The sequence below is a fragment of the Uloborus diversus genome, chromosome 5 (assembly GCF_026930045.1).
Source record: "Uloborus diversus isolate 005 chromosome 5, Udiv.v.3.1, whole genome shotgun sequence".
NCBI lineage: Eukaryota > Metazoa > Arthropoda > Arachnida > Araneae > Uloboridae > Uloborus > Uloborus diversus.
The window spans coordinates 26,491,658-26,516,339 of record NC_072735.1 but is presented as its reverse complement, the minus strand read 5'-3'; positions in this window follow the sequence as shown (position 1 = coordinate 26,516,339).

The window sequence follows — 24,682 nt, the reverse complement described above, 5'->3', positions numbered from 1 at the left end:
GAATTTTTACACTTTTTTTTTTCTTTTATTAAATGTTGATGTCGAATGGAGTTTTTGATGTTAAAGAAATTATTGTGAACAATAGGTGTCCTTTAGATTTTTAGAATATAATCTGTGAGAGTACAATGCAATTGTGATGTTTTCGAAGATTGAAACTAAAAATTTGCAAATTCCTTTTTACTTTATCAAGTATTTATTTAAATTATTTTTTTATAACTGATATCATGATTTTGATTTTTACTTTTTGAATTAAAATTATACTAATTAAACACATATTTCTACATTTTTATTCATAAAAACAAGATACGATTAATAATAAAAGAACTAATCTATAAATGAAATTGACTTTTGATTGCGCAATAGCTTTCCTGTCCTGTTGCAAAATCTGGAGTCCAGCAAAATCTAAGCAATTCACGACAATGAAAATTAATGCAACACTGGTTCATATTCTGATAGTTTGTCCAAAACTGCTGTTTTTTCTTTCTTTTTTAATTCGTTGTAGATTTTTATAATTTAATGATTTATGAATCACGTTTTTTCATTTTTTTACTCCAAACTAATCAGTTTCGGACTTGAAGTGAAGATAACTGACTTCCAGATTTACCGGCAATTTGTTTACGTGTTTGTATGCCGCTTTCTCTCATTCGATTTTTTTTCGCTATTATTATGATTCTAATCGTTATTTTGTCTTTAAATTGTTTTTGCTCATATTACTTGAGCTACGAGTTTTTTTTTCTACAGGGTTTTTGTTGTCATAGGTTTACTACAGGGTAGGCTACAGGGTTTTTGTTGTTGTTGTCATTGTCGCCTGTATATACATGGAAAGATAGACGCATGTTACTTGACTATATAGTGAAAAGCTATATCTAAATTGACTATATAGTGATCTCTGTGACACACTATGGGTGTCACAGAGATCCAGACATCCAGACATCCTGACAGAGAGACTTTGCGCTATATTATTAGTAATAACTAGTGGTACCCGAACGGCTTTGCCCGTAATAGAAAAATTAAAAGGTCTTTTGGTTCGCCTGTATATTTACAAATAATGTATGGTGAATTTTCTCGCCATTTGGCTTGTACCCATGTTACGGTTCCACTTTATGCTAATTTCGTAATTTACTTGTCCATCTTATGATAATTTTGTTCTTAAAATTGGAATAGAAAAAGAACCACATCCAATTTTCGGAAAATCGCTTCGAAGTGCACACACTCATGCTACAAACTAACTTTACCAATTTCATGAAAATCGGTCAAACGGTCTAGACGTTATGCGCGTCACAGAGATACAGACATACAGACATCCTCCGGACATCAAGACAGAGAGACTTTCAGCTTTATTATTAGTAAAGATAAAGAAGATAAAGATAGGTAGAAAAGGAGAAAAGACGCGTGACATATTTTGGAGTTTAACAACATTTTGGTTGGTTGGTTGGTTTAGTTGGATTTTTCGGCTCAAGAGCCTTAAAAGGCTATACAGCGCCAAACGCTTGTTAAAGAGTGGAAAAAAAAGTCAAATAAGTAAGTTTTATAAAGGAGAAAACCACATAAAACTTCTAGAATTTTCAAACAACATTTTGGAGATATGAAAAAAAAAAGTTATACTAGTATATTTTCGTTTTGTGAATCTTGAGAGCTTAAAAGTTTGAGTTCCAGCAATAATTGCATAGAGTCGGCGAAAAAGTAAAAATGATAAGCTTTGCATCATTTCTTGCAACCATAATCTCGTCAATTTTCAATGAAAATTAATTATTGAAGGCGTTGTTGTCTCTGACAAATGATTGCTGAAAGAAGTAAAACCCAGACTCGCCCACATGTGTAAGATGTGACCTGTCCAAAGAGACATCTGCATTGGCCGCACGAAATTAAAATGTTTGACCTCTTTGGCTAATTTCCCAAATTCCAAGGTGACGTATTCAAGCTCTAGAAACAATGACGCACTTGCAAATTCCTTTCCAATTTTTCCCTTCCATATCGCAGCTTCACGAAAACGGACAATTTTGAAGCAAGACGGAGCCAAGGGTCAAGTCTTCGCGGTCAGACTTTACCTAAATTTGTTAACCCATTGTAACCTTACAGATATATATAACCTCTTCTAGAAACTACTTTTCGGCAACTACTGTATTAATCAGTCCACAGTGTCGTTTACCATGAATTGCTTGAGTTTTAAAATTACAGATGCTATACATATTTATGAGAAAAACGCTTTTAAAAATCTAACTAACAATCACACTCGAGAATTCTTCTTTTCGAAATTACTGCTTTATGCCAAAGAAATACGAGCTCTGAAAGCAGAATTGTTGAATTAAATGTTTTCAAAAAGCGAAAATTTCCCATTTTGTGCATTTAATGGATTTCGAGTTTAATCTTTGGGATCAGAATTCTTTATTTGATTTATCTACAAAAAGTGTTCATTTATTTAAAATGAAAACGGAAATGCATTACATGAATGAAATTTTATAAACTATTTTTGTAACAATAAAAATATGTTTTGCCCTTTGAAAGTGCATAATGACTCGCAAGAAATGAAATCGAATCAACTTTTACTGAAGAAAGAAGAGGAAAACTCATTTTGCTTGCTTCCGTAAATACCACTCCAAATTTGATAAAATAAAAAACTTCTCGAGAAAACAATTACAGAAAACTATTCACTAATCCAGCAAAATCAATCTTAAATATGATGCTTCGCCATTTTTTTTCTGAAATTGAGTATGGTATAAATCTGTGTTTTTATTACGAAATGTTATGTTCTCCTTACAGTAAAAATGTAATGAATTTTATTTAATCAAAAAGCTGTTCAAAACGATGGCGTTTATGACTTCATTAATTTATCATTCCATGTATTCAAGGGAAATGATGCATTTTAAATTTGGATTACAAACAAGAAAACTGTAATTTTTACGATTTGTAATACATCATGTATGTTTTATTATATATATATATATATATATATATATATATATATATATATATATATATATATATATATATATATATATATATATATATATATATATATGAGGAACTTTTTTTTTTTTTTGGTTTTGTTTTGCATGTAAGTGAATTTCGCGTTTGTTTATTGAAAAATTAAGTTAGGCATTAAAAATATGATTGCCTATCTATAGAAAAAAAATTTGATTTTTATTATGAAAGTATTTTCATATTAATTAGTAAAGGATTTTGCAGTAAAATAAGCTGGTTCTAGTTTTTATTTATTGTTTTTTTTTCCTGACGTGTGTGAGTTCTAACGTGAAAATAGAAATAAATACATGTACAAATTTCGCACAAAACAAATTGCTTAGAAAAACAAATTTGCCTTTAGTCATTGAAACACTTTACACATAATGTTGGAAATGAGAAATAAACAACGAAATTTAATTTCGCAGAGTTATACAAACATATTTTTAAATATGCTTCTGACACATAGAATGGTTTCTCAAAAAAAACTACTAAAATTACACTATTGTAACGTTATTTTTTAACAAATATAGTGAGAAAATAAAGTTTTAAAAATGCTTTTAAATTGATAACTTAAATTAATGCAAGGAAAGATCGAAAACTTGCATTATTTGTTAACTTTAAAATGGTCAAAATTGAAAAATATATTCTTGCTTAGGTTTAGCATTGAAATAAATACAATGTGAAATTTATTAGAAAATCTAACTTTATAATTATTAGTATGTTTCACTGTTTTTTTGGCAACAGCGGAAGTGTATCAAATTTATAGACACTGGTACTTTTATTATTTCTGGCTATAGTTGATCAAAAAAACTAAAACGCGGGCATTATGACAAAGAAAGTGAGCTTAGAAATTTTCTTAAAAAATCAGATAAAGCAGGTCGAGCAACAGCAATTGGTATGCTGATCAAGGTGCAGGTACAGGTGCCTATGCTAGAACGTTTAGCCCTAACTTCCATCTGGCCTTCATGCCGATCTCACTATCACTCGTTAAGTTTAAGGCTCCTATAGTGGAGTAGCCGACGCATCCGCCATTTTGGAGCAAACTTGATCCATTGCTTCGTAGCGACAGCATTGCTGCTGCTGTTCACATTTCTTTAGCATGTGCTAAATTGAGTCAAATGGGTGGTTGTTCGGCTGTTAATTTTATAAACAGCTCCAAAAAACGATTTCAGCTCTTCAGATTTCCAGCAGATGCTGAAAGAAAAAAGAAATGGATAATTAATAGCCTGCGAAGTGACTGGCAGCCTGGAAACAAAGTCAACTGTTTCCAAAATTTCGCCAAGGTTCACCTTCGCTCTCTGACTTCTTTGTTTCCTCTTTGGCCAATGATTGCCAATATAGGTAGCTTTCCCTATTGTACGCTTGCTCCAAAATGGTAGATGCGTCGACCTCTCCAGTTATAGGGGTTCTAGGTAAGTTCATTCACTCTAGAATAGCGTCTGTGGCATTCGTAAAAATGCTTAGAATCTGTCCATCGCTGCTAGCTGTAAGACATCTTTGGAAAGACGGTTTTGACTCCGGATGCACATCGCAACTAACCCTGGATTAAAATCTACTGCTATGACAACATCTCTTCTCGAAAACTTCTTGCATATGACTGCCACGCTTTATTAAATAACTAGTGGTACTCGCACGACCTTGCCAGTAGTAGAAAATTAAGAGGTCATTTGGTTAGCTTGTATATTTGCAAATAATGGATGATGAGTTTCTCGCCAATTTGCTATTTTCATTTTCTCGACTATGTTCCACTTTATGATAATTTTCTGGTCCACCACGCTATGGTAATTTGCACTTGTCCACGTTATAATAATTGGTCGGTAAAATTTTCTTAAAATTGGAATCGGGAAAAAAATGGAATTTTCGAAAAATCGTTTCGAGGTGCACATCCCGAGCTATAAACTAATGTGTGCCAAATTTCATGAAAATCGACCGAACGGTCTAGGCGCTATGCGCGTCACAGGCAACCAGACAGAGATCCGGAAAGAGAGACTTTCAGCATTATTATTAGTAAAGATAAGCAAGCATTTCCTTTTGCTAAAACTATACACATCAAAAAAAGAAGAAAAAAAAAAAAAGCACACACATCAAAAGTAGATTTGTTATATTTCTTCTCTAAATTTCTAAATAAAAAAATTCTAGCGAAAAGCAAATAAAAGGAACGAAAAAAATAAAAAAGGCATTTAACATTTGGTCTGGTAACCTAATTTAGAAGAACTACTGCACAAACGTAATATCTAATGCATTATGTATTACTGCAGTACACTTTGAGCCACCATTTGCAGATTGAAAGAAAAGTTGGAATATCATTCCCGTACTTTATTGTTTTACCACCAAGCATCATACAATTTTTTTTTTTTAAGATTGCCGTTTCAATTTTGTATCGCCAACTGCGGTCATCATTTGCTTCAAAAATCACAAATTCTAAAATGTGTTTTAATTTAGGTGAATAACAGAAACACTGCGTCAGAAAGTCAACCATGAAATAAGGACAAATGAATTCCTGGTGTATAGTTAAAATTTTTGTGTATTTTTAGTTAGCTTCAATTTCACACAATCTTGTTCCATTCCTACTATTACTGTCTTACCACGGATTGTATGGAAATGCAAACGTCCAATTTACAAGTGGAAATGGGCGCATCTATCAGTTTTTAGGGATGCCAGCTTTTGCAGATGTATGTTAGCCTCTAAGTTAAGCAAAGTCTCATTCAAATGAGAGGTACATGCGCATCATTTTTACTTTTCCCCGTCATTCAGACGGACCCGTCTTAACTAAGGCCCCTATATATACGAGTCGGCGCATCAGCTTAACATTAGCCATTTTTGGATCGGAGCGCGTGTTTGAGTGGATGTCTTTTCTGGCGATTTATCGCGTTTGGTAATTGTTCACTGTGAGCAATTATTAGCGGCACGTGAATTATTTATTAAATAAATTGTTATTTTCGGCAAATTTGAAGAAACCTTAAAATTTGCTCTGGTAACCTTAGCAGTGCAACAATGAAAAATCCGATCCAAAATGGCTAAACTTAAGCAGATGCGTCAGCCTATCTATATAGCGGCTCTAGTCTTAACTAGCCGTTTGCCAGCTCCATACAATCCGTGGTAAGACAGTATCTCCGTATATTTATATGTATGTATTGTTGAAATGTAGCTACTGAATTTTCGTCAACTTTCCGTGATCGGATTATTTTGAAATTTGAAACGCGACCTCAGACTGGACGACAATGCAATACTTTATAATTCAATTAATTAGTTTGCTAATTATTATTAGTCCTTTAAAATTTTTATGACTTTTTTGGAAAAATCATCTGATATGAAAAGAAATACATGCTCGCAAAATATAGAAAAAAATACCTATAGAAATCCCTGATATTTCTGCATCAAAAAAAATGTGTTCAAATTTTCCGAGATAATTATAATGTGAATTATGAATGTTTAAAAATAATTTTATGCTAAAATGTAGGTAAGCCTTCATTTGGAATTTTATTGTTGACAGTTGTTTTATTAAAATTTATCCAACTTTTAAAGCAATTTAAATATAATTTACATACGCGGGAAGACTATACCTAAGTAGGAATTGACCTACTTTTTTTATATATTTATATAACTTGCATTTTCACTGTAGTAGACGTAGTGTAAGCTAAACAAAAACTAACGTTTCTTATCAGAATTTTTAAATCAGGGTTTTCTTTAGTGCAAAAAAAAAAAAAAAATGGCAGCCAGAAACAAAAACAATTCTTTAAAAAAAATAAATAAATAAATAAACAACTTGCGTTGCTTACATTTTCGAATGAAAGTGCGTCCCATTTTCCTCCCGGAAGATAATCTGAACCGTTAATACACACTTAAGCAGTTCCATAAAAGTATGTAAACATATCTTAACTACTAAAGGTAAACATAACTACATTTAAAACCGTTTAAAAGTATGTTATATAGACTAAGAAAGTTATGACTCTTTTCTATTTCTCAAAAAGTAGATTTTGAAAGCATGTAAACGCATTACCTTCCGTTATCCCTTTCCTTTGTTCAGGCTGCTTTAAATAACGCAGTAAATCTGAAATATGAGAAGTCATAAAAGTCCAATAAATTCTCTAGATTGTAGTTTAGCTGGAGTATTACACAAAATAACGAGCTATTCACCTTGCTTTGGTCCCGGTGGAATGCATTTTCTGCTTCATAATAGAATTTCGAAGTTCTAGCTACAGAAGAAAAAAAAGTTAGTGTCTCCCCCCTTTTGCTTTTATTTTTGTTCCGAATTGTCATGTTTTCTTTCTTTATTTTCTGTAACTCAATTTGTAGATAGCGAAAGCTGAAAACAACATAACACGATTTTGTAATAGCATATATATTCCTGCATGAAGTTATGTTTGGACATTTTAAGGATTATGATGGAAAATACTGTAATTGTTCTTTTTTTTTCTATTTTTACTGCAATGAATTTTTTATAAATCTTTATTCTTTCCCATTCTTTTCCAGATTTTGTCTTTAGTCGTACTTGATCCAAGCAGAAGTCAGTCTATTTGTGTAAGACCTTTGTAAAAAAAAAATAATAAGACAATGTGTGTTTGTTTATGTATTAACTCTATTTCCTATTCATTTATGCATTATTCTTTGTAATTTTTTCTGTGTGGCAGTCTCTTAAATAGAGATAATGCGAGTCTCTCATAATCGGAGGTAAATTCCTGAATATCCTTTTCTAAGGGAACCAGCAGAAAATTGTCTTTTAAATAGATTTGTCTCATATTCGGAGGCGTCAATTATGGGAGTTTTACTGTGTGTAGATTAAACTTCAAATAAACAATCTAACTTGGTACTTCTGTAAATATCTCTGTAACTTTACGCTCTGAAGATTTTCAACTCCAATAAACTATAGAGGGCGCTGCAACCACTGTCTAATGACGGATGAAAAAGGTAAAACAAACACACGCCGTAACTTATAACTTGCTTTGCGCTTAGTGAATGGCAGTAATTTTTCATCGTGTTTTTGGGAAGCATTCACTTTTATTTTTCTGAAATTACGTTACCCCACAAACTGTGTGTAGCCTGTAATTTACCCCAAAGAAAACACGTGGAATGATATGTTTTACCTTGTTCTTTAATATTGTTAATCACCGCAAGGTAGCGTATTCGAGCTCTGGAGTTGCGAATTAAATATGGTTACAGTTGGTTTCAAGTTCAAGAACCCGGTATTAACAAATAATAATTTTTGTAAGTAGTTTTGAAGTTCAAAATTAACAAATTACGTACAAATTCTACAATAAATACAATACACTAATTATTTAAATCGACTCAACGTAATTGATCTTATTAGTGATTTCCCTTGGCGGAATCCTCATACATGCAAGAGTTTTTGGGGATAGTTCCATACATTTAGAGAATTACAATGATTTTTCTTAAATTTAAAGTAGACAAACACCCTTATTTTCGAAAAAAAAAATCGATTTTGAGATTTTGAGAAATTTAGAGAGCCCCAGTGTTTTTCTTTCTGAACCTGCTTCTTTCTTGATTTTCTTATAAAAAGGTTTTCAAAGTTTATATTCACGTCAACAGCTCTAGCGGAACAAAATTTTAACTTGAAAGATTTGAAACATTACAAAAACGGTAGTTGCCTTATTACTATTAAATACACCACGAAAAGTTAATGTACATGCAAAACACGTGGTTTTGAAATAAAAATCAATTTTACTTTGACGGCAAAAAAAAAAAAAAAAAACACGTTTTTCGGGGAAAATTTTCAATCATTTACCCATAAAACAAGTTTTTGGTCAATAATTTCTAAATTGGAGGGTCATATCACTCTCTGTTATTTAACGGAGCGATCGATACAACAAGTTTAAAAAATTGTGAAAAAATGAATGCAGTGGAAGTATTACGGAAATAATAGTTTTTCACTAAACAATATGGCTGTTTTATTACAAAACACCTATATAAAATTATATTTTCAACAAATAGGGAGTCAAAATGTTTTTTTACGTCATATTTAATAGTCTTATAATGATTTAGAAAGTTGCAATGCATATTGAAGAAAAAAAGGCGTTAGCCTACCTTAATATGCATCCTAATGCTTTATAGCTGTTTTCAAAGAACTCCAAACGATGATAATGTGAGAAAACTGGCGTTGCAAAAATTTCAACATTTATTATGAGTTTCTTAAAGCACATTAGTTGACAGCACATTCACATTCGTGCCCTATAGTTGATGTGTTCCTAGGACAACATACATAAATGCCTAAACTTTGTTTAAAAAAATGAAAAACATTTAATTCCTCTATAGTCTTCTGAAAGCCTTTTCGGGTCAATTATTTTCTTCAGCTTTTTTAAAAACTTGTCAAAAAAAAGTCTTTAAAATTGTCCATCATTCTTTCATTACATTTATTTTTTCGATAGCAAATACTTATTTTTCAAAACATCAAAACAAATATATTTCAGATGTTTTGTTACTTAAAAGTATTATTATGACTTCACAAGGTATAATTTGAAAACAGAGGGTAAGTTATGATCATTGTTAAAAAGTACAGTCACGAACGCTAAATTATTTTTATTATTTAAACTAAGACGCAGAAATAAATTACCACTTAGTTGCAGAAAAAAATAAACATTTACTTCTTCAATTATAAGCGGCAAAATTTATGGAGTTCATTAAAACTGAGCTATTTTTCCGTTTAGTATTCATAATGCACACATAAATGTCATTTTGCATTTTCAATTAATGTTATTTACTGCTTTAGTGTATTGAAAACGACAAGTAGTAAAATATGCGCGATTGCTGAGCATGTGTGTCACATAATATAAATGCTCTAAGTTTTAATTAGAATTTTCATCTCCGAACAAAGTAAAATGTTATATTAAATTTGGAATAAGGAAATCTGCGTTGTAAATATTTCTCAGTTACTACTGTCTAAGAGTATTGAAAAAAAAAAAGAGTATTGTAGGCATTTATGCAACAAAAACCAGGATATTATCCCTTATGAATTTGAAATTGGTATTAAAAAAGAAAAAAAGAATGGTAAACATAATCATAGATTTAAAAAAAATCATGAAGAAAATGACCGTTTTTTTTAGCACAAGTTAATTATTTTAAAAAAGTCCCAAAACTTTGAGGTTTTTTTTTTTTTTTTTTTTTTTTTTTTTTTAGCTTAAAATTTTTTTATTCTTTTACAAATAGCAAAGTGAGCGAAAAGTCCTTGACACATTTTGAAAACCCATAGAAATTTAACTAAATTTTGTTTGAATATGTAGTTTGCGTCATGATACCATACACGCTCAAGAATTTTTTATGCCATCGTGAAAAAAAAACGGAAAAAAAGAAATATATAAAGAAAAGCAATTATAAGTAATCGCTGCTCAGGTATCATCACAGTAAGATTTAGATGTGGTGCCAGCAACTAACGATGCACACATTGAACCCTATTACTAAAAGGCATTTTTTATGTCTAAAAAAATGATAAAATATGTGACATGACTTTTGTTTTCCTGATTGCGGTGGTACAGCGAGCACGGACCATCTGGGACCGTGAAAAGCCGTCGTTAAATAGAGCGTCGTTAAACAGAGAAACAACTGTATATATATATATATATATATATATATATATATATATATATATATATATATATATATATATATATATATATATATATATATATATATATATATATAAAGGGTGTCCCAAAATTAACGCAAGATTTAAATTTGCCACCATTTTTTCCATAAATTGTTGGCAGCCATGAAAAAAGAACAATTTGACAGTTGAGAGTTTAGTGTTAGTAAAAATGGGGTGTTATTGTACCATACAGCTAGAGAGAGTGAAACATTTCAATTACTGCATAAGGCATTTCCTAGTCGCGTACTCTCTCATTTCGGTCATCAGATCAAGACATATCACACGTCATTTGTAAAACAAAATCCGCCAAGTAAACTCCAAAAAAAAAAAAAAAAATCCCAGGAAATATTGATTTCAAAATCATTTTTTCCACGTTAACACATGGTTTATTTTCCTTTAGTTATTTTTTATAAGCGACATCAGTTATTGATCACAGATGCAAAAACAATATGGTGACTTTTTAATCCAAAAAGTTATTTTTTTTAGCGTACTTAATACCAACAAAAAGAGACGGATGACAAATTCATTATGCACTAAAATCTTATTTCTCCCGGATGTATATAAAAAAGGAGATAAAGTGCTCTCGGTATTTTTGTGGCTATTATGTTTACCTATTTGCATCACAAAAGGAATTTATATTAAACGAAAGGAAAAGAAGGAAATTTTAATTTTAAAATACTATTTTCCTTCAGAGGATGAATGAATATTGTGATGTTTGTATTTTTCACTTGCAATTTTTTTTTTGTTTAATTTTTATATTTTTGCAATGAAACATGACCGAAATAATTTTTTAAAATGTCATTGAAGGAGCAAGGTATGAAATTTTTCATTAAATGATTTGCGATACATCCACTGCAGTATATGTCCAAAACCTGCCTGCGATACATGAAATAATTCTGCTGTTCAATAAATTAAATGCTTAATATGAATAATGTACAAATGTTGTATTTTTCACACCTTAGGAAACAGTAAATAATGCAAGATGATTTAAGAGTATTTTAGAAACTAGAAAAAAGTCCGTCAAAGTATGATGGGTGAAAATTGCTTCTACGTTTGAACGAAGCAATTGCAGATCTGGTGATATTTTAATAATTGAAATTTTAACCCTAACTCCAGTGGATTAAGGCTATCGCTCTCATTGTTGACCCCTTTTTTTGTTTCTTCATTTTCTCTAAATGACAGTTTTACTAGTAAAACAGGTAAGTTACCGGATCCAGTTCAGCCTTGTGAAAATAAAGCACTTCCCTGCGTGTCAAACAATGACAAAAAATATTATCATGCTATGGAGCGAGTTTCAATGTTGTTGGCGTTAGAGCGTTACTCGATTAGTGAATTCACTATTATATGCATGAGGATGAGTACTGTAACAGAAAAAGATTGTTTCCCCCGAAAACGTAGCAAAGTGCCTTTTTTCTCTTTTTACTTTCTTCTATATCTAATATATAGAAGTAGTCGGTGGAGTTTGTGCAAAAACATTTCACTTCCGGATACCAGTATGAAATTTTGTACAGCACTTATGTTCATATAAGAGAGCAAAAAAACGCCGGGAGGCAATCGATTGGAGGTCAAGACCCCCCTGTGGTGACGTCATCAAAATGGCCGCCATGTATCGGTTAATACGTCGGTTTAACTGCTTAAAACTCCATGATAGGTCATATTTTTGTAAAATTCAAATACATTATCTGAAAGTCGTTTAAAAAAGCTCTTCAACAGAGCTTAGTTTTATTTTCTACTAACGGTACCCGCACGGCTTTGCTCGTAGTAGAAAAATTAAAAGGTCATTTCATTCGCCTGTATATTTACAAACAATGGATGATGAATTTTTCCCCAATTTGCGATGTTAATTTGCTCGGCCATTTTACGGTTCCTTCCTTCCTCAGTTGCACGACAGCCCTGGGTTGGCCCTGGCCTTCTCAACATTTTTTATGTTACCGTTCCACGTTATGATAATTTTGTAATTTACTCGTCCACGATATGATAATTTGCTCGGTAAAATGTTCTTAAAATTGAAAAAGAAAAAGAACAAAATCGAATTTTCGAAAAATCGCTTCGAGGTGCACACCCCCATGCTACAAACAAATTCTCTGCCAAATTTCATGAAAATCGGCCGAACGGTTTAGGTGCTATGCTCGTCACAGAGAGACATCCGGACAGCTATCCCGACAGATATCCAGACAAACTTTGAGCTTTATTATTAGTAAAGAAGACAAATAGTTTAATAATTATTACAGTATCAACGTGGAAATTGATAGGAAAACAATGACTTTCCTGTGTTCTGCAATATTGGAGTAAAACTTTTACTGTTATACCTGCATTATAAAAGAATCTTTCCAGTTTCATTAAATTTAAATTTGCACTTCATGTTTTAACACTTTTTGTCAGTATTTTACTTTTATATTGAATGAAAGAAAGGTTAAAATGCAGAAATAATCAAAGTCACCGCCCAAAATGCATCGTGAACTTAATTATCAATGCTATCGTATAATAAAACAATTTTGTTAAAATGCTTACATTTTAAACATATAAAAGAAATAGACGAAAATTACATGTTTTAATAACAAAGAAAAAGTAGTTGTTATAACAAAACCAGTAATAAGTTTTTTTAAGGAACGTTTTACGTATTACACTGACCCTCACAACTACAAAGAAGTGTACAATTCAGACCTGATCTGACGCATCGACAGCGTGTAGACATCTCTTTGCACTTGCATGATATAAGTTCCTGTAATTTTTGCATTGTTATTTTGGGGTGTGCATACCAAAGAGGTTCAAACTCTTCACCGATTTTTTTCCATCCCCACTGATATGGATCCAAGAGCTGAAAATTTTGCTGAAGACATTTTGTCCATAGTAAACACTGCAATATTGTTCTCTTAAGGTGGTGCAGAAAAACGTTGCTAGATGCTGGAATAAAATCAACTGGTCTGTTTTGCTGGGTGAAGAAAATTCTCCTAGCCTCATTTACGGTTTCCATTGAGCTTGTTGAATGATGCGTCAAGACTACGAAGCGCTGAATAAGTAGAAAATGCTCATCTTCTTCATTAATGCTCTCAGGTACTTTAGTATAGTACAAAAAAACTTTGTCAACATCTCTAATTGCCATCCCTATTTTCCATGCAGTACCTAGTTTTACCAATGCTGGCAAAACTAGACACCGTGTGCTCATGTAAAGGGATGGGAAAAAGGTAGAAGATCTGTAACACCTTGTAGAACTTTATGGTGCAAAACGTGAATGGGAAGATACCGTAGATATTTTCCACTTCCATACTCCACCCATAGCTCTTGCAGTTTCGGAACTCGGAACATAGCAATCACTACATCATCACTGTCAACAGTTTTCACGGTGATCTTTACATGACCCAAGTATTCTATTGCATGCTGCACATAGAGGAATAGCCTCGCACCGGCTTCTTCGTGGGATACGGGAAACATGGTTTCAAAATTGTTCTTGACTGAAGCAATTGCAGTGTCTTTGTACGAGCATACAACCTGCTTCCCATCTGGTAGATCCATCTTCACGAGATTTTCTGCCAAAAATTCGAAAAGCTCCACTTTATTTTTATCTTTCGCAAGAAATTTAGTAAATGACTTCGGTATCAAAACATTGGATTTAATACTTATTCTTGGTCCAGATCCTCTCCATTGTCTCGTGTCGCTTTTCAAACTTCCTTTTGAATGCCGGTCAAAAACCAAATCTACCCTATGAACACTTTTCGTCTCATTAATATGTACGGCTTCATAATCTGATCGCAGTATTATTGGACAGTTCGAGCAGACTGAGGAACAAGCATGTGAATCAGTGCAGCACCATCAATGAACAATTTAGTTCCGGAATAGCCGTCAAAATCAGTCCAGTTGATTGAACGATACAAGAAACTACGCCGGACTTTTTTCTTGGTTTCCTAAATTTGCCAAGATTGGATATAGAAGGTAGACACGAGCTGTTTTCATGAGAAAAAAAAATTCTTTTACATCCATTTGAATTGCTTGGCAGGCAACATATAGCTTAGCAAAGAGAGTGCTGCCCCTCCTCAAATTAACAATGTTTTGCTTGTCTTTGGACTGAACAGAAATATTTTTCTGCTCATCAAGAGGACATTGTTTCTTTTAATAACATCATGTATGGATAATTTTCTTAACACTAAGCGATCTCCTACAAATGTATTGAATTGACTTGCGTTGACATCACAGCAATGGCACTTTCTTCAGAGAATAATTTTGTTGCTGTTTACTGCAGTTAAATCGTCATCTTCGAAAGGATTCCCGTGTTCTTCAAATGTTTCAACTAGGCTGGAAACATGAGTTTCATACCGAATAAAAAAGCTTCTAGTATCTTCATGTATCTAGTATCTAGCTTTTCAGTAGTGACGATAGACTTTAGGCTCTGATTTTCTTCAAACTCCCCAATCAGGCGCACAGCTTCCGGTCCAGCAACCATCCATTGTATTAATGACGCCTCAGGACTTAAACGTGATAGATTAGTTAATGATTTTTAAATTAATTTGTTGTTTTGCTCATGCAAATGGTCATGTGCCATCCTGGAAAATTTCCTCTCAGTTTTGGAGCCAGATATATTTTTCCTATGAAACTCTTGAAAAATAACTGGATGCATCTCTACTGCTTCAAATTGCACAGAAATACTGAAGGCAATCGGGCATAATTTGTATGATCAAACCAAACATCCATGGATATATGTTCTCAATAGTGACAGTAAAATCTGAGAAATCTCCTTGACGAATAGTACGCATCAGATTTAAAAGTATGCATTCTAGCTCCATGGTGATCTTTCTGTAAACTGAGGCGATTCTTCTGATCTTCGCTTAACCCAGTCTGTATATGTTTTGTCTATATCTCTTTTCGATATTGAAACGCTTTCTCTAACAGAACTTGGAAAGTGGTTACTGCAAAATCGTGAGCGTGTCGACTTCACTTTACATGCGAAACTTTTTGTGTTCTTTCTGCTCTTCCTGATGTTGTAACATGAGCTTCTACTAGGAGTTCAGTTCATCCACTTCCTTCAATTCATGTACCTATTGGAGATAAAACAGCCATTCCTATATGTGAAGACCACCTAACATGACCAACATTTTATCTTCGCCATACTCATTCAGCATAGCCCACTGAATAGATTTTAGCAGGGGTAGATGGGATCTAGATTACAAACATTCTATTCATTAAATATTTTACTTTTTCAAAAGCACATGAAAGAAATGATTGCAAGCTATGTTAGTATCTTGAGGTCACATGAACCAAATGAAGGAGAAAAATTTATTCTAAAAAATATTGCGAGTTTTAAATACGTTTTGTTTATTTTAAAGGACGCAAAGGAATGAATACAAGCTATGTATATATATATATATATATATATATATATATATTGAAGTTATCGATTTCAAACCGTGTAATAGAATTATATGACTCACCTTAATTTGATATTATTTGCTACAGCATTAACCAGTCAATTATTCAGTTATTGAAAATTATATCTGAATAATAAACATATCACTATGGAATTAATTATTGTTAAGAACAGCAGAACTGGAAAGAAACGAGCTAGGCGGACTACAATCCAAAGTTACAGCTTGTTGGCGGGAAAAAAATCGAGTAGTTCTGATTTTTGCCGCTAGACGGCAAACGTTCGCACTTGCAGGAGAAGTGAATTATTGTGTGACAATACATATATGCATTTAATCCGATAAGGAATTTTTAATTAAAAGTTTCAGAGCGGGTTAGATGAGGTGAAACAGTTGGAACAGTTCAATGAGAATGCACCCCCCTCCCGCCTCATGTAGTTACGTTTTTGCAGTGAAATTTTTAAAACTATTTACTAAGGGGGGGGGGAGAACAAATGCATATTTTTATAGTTTATTTTAGAGCTTTTATTTAGTGTACCTATTTTTTACGGAAGAATGATTTCTAATGGCGTTTTGAGCAGTTAAACGAAACTTTTCGCTTTTTCATGACGGCCATTTTGATGACCGAAATTTTAATAACTCTAATACTACTTGTCTTAAGAGGAAAAATCAATCTCTGTTAAATAGATCTTTTAAAGCTCTTTCAGATGATACACATTCATATCACAATATACAGATCTATAATGTAGTTCTAAGCAGTCAAACGTACGTACTCACCTTTCCAGACGGCCATCTTGATGACGTTAATTGTAATAACTCTTAAACAATTAGTGATAGGAAAAAAATCCAATCACTATTAAATAGCTCTTTTAAAGCGCTTTTAAATGATATACTTTAATATCGCAATATTAAGATCCATAATAGAGTTTTAAGCAGTTAAACTAACGTACTTCTCTTAATAAGGCGGCCATTTTGATGACGTCATCACAGGGGGTTCATGACCTCCGATCAAATGCCTCCCGGCGGATTTTTGTTCTTAGATATGTACATAAGCATTGTGCAAAATTTCAGACTGGTATCCGGAAGTGAAATGTTTTGGGTATTTTTGTCACAAACTCCACGGACGAATCCAAAGTATTGGATTCGTGCAAATTTTCGAATTTCAAATTTTGACGAATTCGAACGTTTTGAGGTGTGCTAAGTCCATTTTGACTATTTTTGGAAAATGTCTGTCTGTCTGTGTGTGTGTGTGTATGTGTGTATGTGTGTCACGTCTGTGTGTGACCAGTTTTTTGTGGCCGCTCTGCAGCAAAAACTACCGCATGAAATTGAACAAAATTTGGTACACATATGTGCCCCTATGTGAACTTGTACCCATTGGTTTTTGGCGCGAATTCCTCCAAGGGGGGTGGAGCAATGGGACGTTTTTTGAGTTACGCGTGCTTGCTATTCCTCAGGAAGTAACTGGCGGAATCAAACAAAATTTGGTCCATATGTTGCCACTAACAGGAGCAAAAGCTGATTCAATTTTAGTATCAATAGCTCCAACGGGGGTTGAGTTATAGAACGTTTTTTGTCGTCAATTGTAACTGCTGTATCTCAAGAAATAACGAACGGAATCAAACAAAAATTTTTTGACAAGTAGCCCTTAGTGGGTATAAGAGCTGATTTTATTTTGGTGTCAACAGCTAAAAAGGGGGTAGCGCAATCGCCCGTTCTTTTTTTCCATTGTGAGTGCCCTATCTCAAGAAGTAATGCTACGTTCTGGTTGAAATTTGGAATATATGTGAATCCATATGTAAACAGGCTTTGGTTCAATTTTGACTCCAATCGCTCCAAGAGGTGCTGATTTTTTTTTGAGCAATCACGATTGCTTATTGTTCTCACTTGACCGTTTTTGGCGTCCGTGCCTTTTTCAGCTTGGACCAGGCCTGCAGCACCACCGTCCACCGGCGGTGGCGCGACTGGTCCTGAGCACTGTCCCCCGAAATCCACTTTTGCTGGGCGGTGGCGTCCATGTCCCTCTCACACGAACGCCTACACACACACACACACACACGAACGCCTACACACACACACACACGCACGAACGCCTACACACACACACGAACGCCTACACACACACGAACGACTACACACACACACGAACGCCTACACACACACACGAACGCCTACACACACACGAACGCCTACACACACACACGAACGCCTACACACACACACGAACGCCTACACACACAAACGCCTACACACACACGAACGCCTACACACACACACACACACGAACACCTACACGCACACGCACGTACACAACACTCACTCACACACATGCATACATACACTTACGCACCCACGCACCCACACACATGCGCCTACACAAACACACACGCTCGTGATTGCGAAAAACCATAGACTAATAATAAGAGTAGACCGAGCTTTCTCATTCTTGCTGATAAAGAAAATTGGTTCATAGATGTGTCATGTGACTAGAGGAAGGGCTTGGCGAAGACTTTGGCAGCATGGTTGCTAGATGGCAGCATTATCTATAGTTTGGCACTCGACATGTATTTTAAGACAATGTGTTTTCATTAAAAAAAACTTCCAAGTGCAGAGATTGAACTGTTTTTCTTTTAGTTATGCATTATTTTGACATTAGTAATAGTTTTTGATCAGTTTTCGGTAACTTTTATTTCATTTGTAGCTTTCAGCGTTGGCGCGAACGAAATGGCGTAAACGTTTTGCGTTAACGCAAAAATGTACTAATCGGTATCTTAAATTGAAACTGTAGGTAAAAATCTTACCGTTTGCTGATTCTTCTTGGTCGCTTGCATCTTTTATTGCTTAGAGAGTTATTGAAATTGACTAAAGAAAATGCACAATGCTATCTAAACGAAAAACTCACTATATTAACAAAATATTTACAACTTAGAATAACAAATTTACAAATCGGACTCCATAAAAGATCATTCTTCTGTGTTCCATCAATTCTATTTATTTTATTTCGCGCTGGCGTTGATCGTCTGCTACGATTAACGCTCGCTGTTGCTAGGATATCCAACAGTCACATGGTTTGGTTTATGAGCAGCAAAAGGGTTGCCATAGCTCGGTCTACTCTTATTATTAGTCTATGCGAAAAACATAATTTGAATTCAAGATGCCAAAAATTCAAATTATTTTTTTTTTTTTTTTTGCGAATAAAAATAGTTTTATTAATGCAACAATAAGAAAGATAAATCGTAATAGATTTCCGTCTGCGTATTTCTCGTGATTTTAATTGTATGGAAATGATCGGAAATATTATCTCAATGATTTAAAATTTTTAACTGTTGCCATCTTATGTTTGTTAACAAATAAAATATTTGTAATTAATTCAAGCAAGGCTTTTAAAATAACTTTCAATTTTCGCTCTTTGCTTTGCTTTTGCAATAATTCAGACATTGGGATGGTAGTCAAGTTTTTGCATGTGTAATTTCATTTTTGTTGGGAATATTGCTTCCTCGTCAAGGATGGGGAGGGATCAGAAAAAGGAAAAATATAGAAGAAAGTTTCGTGATGACCAAAACATACTAGTTTTTTTTTTTTTTGATGTAAAATCAACGCTTCTCCTGAAAATTAATTTAAAATACTACCAATACATTAACTTCAGTTTATTGGAAAAACGAATATAGTTACGAGACACATTTATTTATTTACTAGTGGTACCAGCACTTCTTTGCCCGTAATAGAAAAATTAAAAGGTCTTTTGGCTCGCTTGTATATTTACAAATAATGAATGGTGAATTTTCTCACCCATTGGCTTGTACCCATGTTACGGTTCCACGTTATGATAACTTCGTATCTCGCCAATTGGCTTGTGCCCATGTTACAGTTCCGCGTTATGATAACTTCGTAATTTACTCGTCCATCTTATGATAATTTTGTTCTTAAAATTGAAATAAAAAAAGAACCACATCGAATTTTCGAAAAATCGCTTCGAGGTGCACATCCCATATTACAAACTAACTTTGTGCCAAATTTTATTAAAACTGGCCAAACGGTCTAGGCACTATGCGCGTCACAGAGATCCTACAGACATCCAGACATCCTCCGGACATCCAGACAGAGAGACTTTCAGCTTTATTATTAGTAAAGATTTAAACCACCTCAGTCATCACCGTATTTTTACAGATACATATTTTAATAGGAGTGGCGTGTTGTTAGTAAAGCAGTTGTTAATATTGGGATGTTCTTTCTCCTTTTCGTGCAAACAGAGGTTTTTGACTTCCATAGGCGCCGACTGTACAAGGCATTGAGAAGGAATAGATGGAGAGAGTGCAACCCTACTATCCCGATACGGCAACAGTACCATGTGACTTGGGGAGCAATTTCGAGTTGACCGTAACCGCTGAAGAAGTTTTCATTAGCTGAAGCATTGCATGATAACAACCTTTAACTGTAGAAGGGAAAAATTAGATTTGTAGTAATAGCGCAGTATTCTAGCATTGTAAACTGTGAGGAAAAAGCCACACCAGGAGGTCCAGTAACTTTTCCCTAGCATGTACGAATGTTTTTTACTTCTAAATAAAGAAAAAAATAACATTTATATGCATTCAACGAGTACATATTCCACAGTTGCCTACAATTTTAAAAAATTTTTTCTTATTGTACCTATAAAAGTTGTAAAACATTGTATATCTTGAGTGCAAATAACATTTTAGTTCCATAAAAACACTTTTTACTGAACTAAAAATTATTTTAACGGCTCTTAAGCATTTTGTGTACATTTGCTTTGTTGGCGAGTATCTTCTCGCCAAGCTCCTGTGAATAGCAGATGCGCAAGAATAAAGATTTGTTATTTTTATGCTTCAATTTAAATACTAGTATGACTGCGTATGAAATCATTTCAAAACATTGATTACAATACATATGAATCCATAAATTTTCAGTCAATAACACTTTAAACTATTTGTACATGCCCGTCAGTTCACGGAATAAACATCAAAATACATGAAAAATGCAGTTACATTATATTTTAAAATCCGGAAAGAAGTGGGGAGAGGGAATTTGAAAGATAATCCTGTATTTGTATCTGTTATTTATTTATTTATTTATTATTATGCAGTAAAGGAGTTGGAGCCAGAGTTGCTCTGATTTGTAGGCCCGACTTCATAATAAGCACCGTCGCGTCGTCTGAAAAATATTTAATGCCAACAGAGCGATTGCGTGCCAAAACGCGACAACTTCCCAGCCAAACAAGTCACCTGACCTGGGAAACATTGGTTCCCAAGCTTATTTCACTGAGACATTTGCTAAGGCTCCCTCCATTAGTATTCCTTCTCAATGGTACAAGGGCATCCACGTGCTTTCTCCTTGGAAATTTTTAGCAGGACAATGATTGACCCCCCCCCCCCCCATGATAAAATTTAAACACCAATTCTTTTATGCTCTGCTTTTTGTTCTTTCGTTTTATATCTATTCATATACCGATTTATTTTGTATCTATTCCTGTACACGTATGGAAGTTGGTAGGCATATGAATGATATTCCTACGCAGAGCACCATTTCTGTGTATGTTTTCTATAGAAAGCTACACCAATTATTAAACCACGTTTGCATTTACCAGAGAGTGGGTCCATTGAATATTTTTTATACAGCTTGAGATAAAAGTATCTTGTATAATCGATGATACAGATCAATGCAGTTAGAATTTTTGACACAGTCCTTTCTATAGGAATAAAGATGGTAAGCTAAAAGCTGTGTTTGTTGAACTCAGGTTGCTATGCCCATAACCACATTTGAGGATTTTTCGCTAATGTATTGCGATATTTAAGGTTACTAGTGTGAAGATATACTCTGATTCTATCTGAGCTGATTTGTCTTCAACTCTGTTATGGATAGTAAATACTAATATGCTTAAAACAAAGGTAAAACGAATGCCTTTGAATGCCGTCACTGAGCTGTTTGTTATTGCTTGAAATTTTACCTCAGTGCCGAGTAAGGGGTGGGAGGGGGGGTGTAACTTGTAGCCCTACATTTTGTCTTCACTGTTTTGAGGCAGATCCGTGAGATTCGGACATTTTGCTGGTGTGTTAAAATATTTTTAGCTACCAGTGAGAAGATTTAATCATAGTTGATCCATTTAGTTTTTTTTTTCCTTTGAGTTCTGTTATGGGCGACTCCCAACTGACAAACCCAAAACAAGGGCAAAATGTAGTTTTTTGAAATTCTGCTTTATCTTCCGCCTTGGAGCGATACTGTGTAATGTTATTGATAAAACTCTTATAGCATTTCATACTGATAATATCAAAAAAATAAAATTTAAAATCCGAATCAAATTTTGAAAAAGAACATTTATTGTAAAAATCAACTTTATTTTATTAATAAACTGCTCTTACAACTACTAAAACACGAACAAAAATAATATACACTTGATAAACGATAAGCAATTTATTTCAGTAGATAATATATTTTTTGAGACGTAAATAAAACATATGTTGAATTTCAATGGTGGATATTGAAAAATGTTATGATCTAAGAAAAACACTTTATGCTTCATTATGCACCATAAGATCCCACCAGAAAATATTCCTTAAGTGACGTTAAGCGCTAGAGGCTTTTTTTTTTTTTGTTATCGGTATTATACTTCTCAATCTCCATAATAAAAGATATTATCATATAAATACCGCCGCATAACTCAAATTCTTTACCCAAAATTTCAAAGAAAAAAATATCGAAAAAAATGAAGGGAAGAAGTTTTCATACTTTTTTATAACGAAATGTTTGGGGGATGAGGGAAAAAAAATATCTAAACATATATTTTTATGGTAAAGCTCAGCAATTATAGCTGTCAAGAATTTAAAAAAAATGGACTAAGATTAAGTATTATACGTATATGTGAGTTGTTTAATACTATGAATCTCTTAAAGAAGTGTGGTTTTAGTTAAGTTCTTACGACGGAGGCGTTTTTTTTTTTTAATGGAATGGCTTTAAGCAAAATAACATATTATTTATTTTCAAAACATAGCCTAAGTAATACTGGTGCATTTTACATTAGTTTAGAAACAGAAGAGTTACTCGTTAAGCTTTATGAATGAAATATGTAAATAATTTATAAACATAACCACACAATATTTTTAGTCAAAAGTTCTACTTAAATTTCTACTAAAAAAAGAATGATACGGAATATTTTTCCATTTAAAAAATTTAAACATGGTTCTTGTATATCGTCACCTCAGAGCAACAGTAAGACATTTAATCCCAGGAATAACTGTAACGTAATCCCACTGTTGCTTTGAGTCGACGATATATCTAGAGTGCTGACGCCATTGGTGGGACCTAATTTTTCTCAACGTTCCCGTTTTCAAAACATATCGTCACCTCAGAGCAACAGTAAGACATTTAATCCCAGGAATAACTGTAACATAATCCCCCTGTTGCTTTGAGTCGACGATATATGTAGAGTGCTGACGCCATTGGCAGGGCCTAATTTTTCTCAACGTTCCCTTTTCAAAACATATCGTCACCTCAGAGCAACAGTAAAAGTGTTATTCCTGGGATTCGATGTCTTACTGTTGCTCTGAGACGACGATATACGCGCATGAAATATAGCGTAGATTGGGGTGTTTTAATGACTCAAGTCTTGTTGTATAGGACGGGATGTGGAAATTTTTTATGCTGTTTTTAAATATCAGAATTAAATTGAGACTACTTCATGAATAAAGATCGAATTTAACATAGGAATTTAAATGTTATTTGCTTTTTAACCCCTTCAGACCTGGTATCCAGTATACCGGACATACACTTTAAACAGCTGCTAATCATTTAATAATTGATTTAATTAGTTAATTTTCTTTGTAGTTGACTCTTTACATTCTACTTATTATAATCTGTGAAATAATTTTTCGTTTTAAGATTGACAACACTGACATATAAGGATTGAGAGATAGAGAGTGACTCATTTTTCCAACCATGGATTTTCATCTGAAAAGCGAGTTTTTTTTCCTGATTTTTTTTTAAATTATATAATTTTTAATTAATCGTTTCAAACGCTTACATTATGTTTTATAATTGTTTGTAGAACATTTTATAATGAAGTTTGTTCGGTATTTTATCGTTTTTGTATATGAAATATTGATTTCAAAAATATAAGTCCGGAATATTGGACGTGCCATAATTCTTTTAATTTTTCTCCTACAATTTCAAAATTTTGCCTATAAGATACCCTTTAACTTAGTACACTGTGTACCAAATATCAAAATTTTTGGTCGAATATTTCATAATTCCGACTGAAGGGGTTAAGACTGCCGGAAAAACTCATACACGTTGTTTAGCTAAATAATCGACGCCACTTCTTACAAACAAACACCCACTCCGCAAACACTACCACAGTAATGCGGAGCGATGTTTTGCTTATTTGCTGTGGCTCGATACTTTCGTCATTAAAATATACGAAATATGCCACTATATGCCATATTTCGAATGCGTGAATCGTAAAAACGGGAAAGTTACAAAAAATTAGAACCCCATCTTCGAATTCAGCGCCCTCTCTCTATATATAAGAACAATGCTTCAGTTTTTTCCGAGGAAAAATAAGTCCGTGCCGTTACCTTGTCAGAATGGAAATTATTAACAGCTGTTATTAAGTATTTAAAATATAAAATTCTAATAAATAACATATTTACTGCCAACCTCTGAGAAGTTGAGCTTTGGCCTTGAGCAAGTCCATTTCTTTCAAGAGAGAGCAACCAGTAAGAAGAGGAATTGTTAGAGGAGAGTTGGGCTACTATCAAGC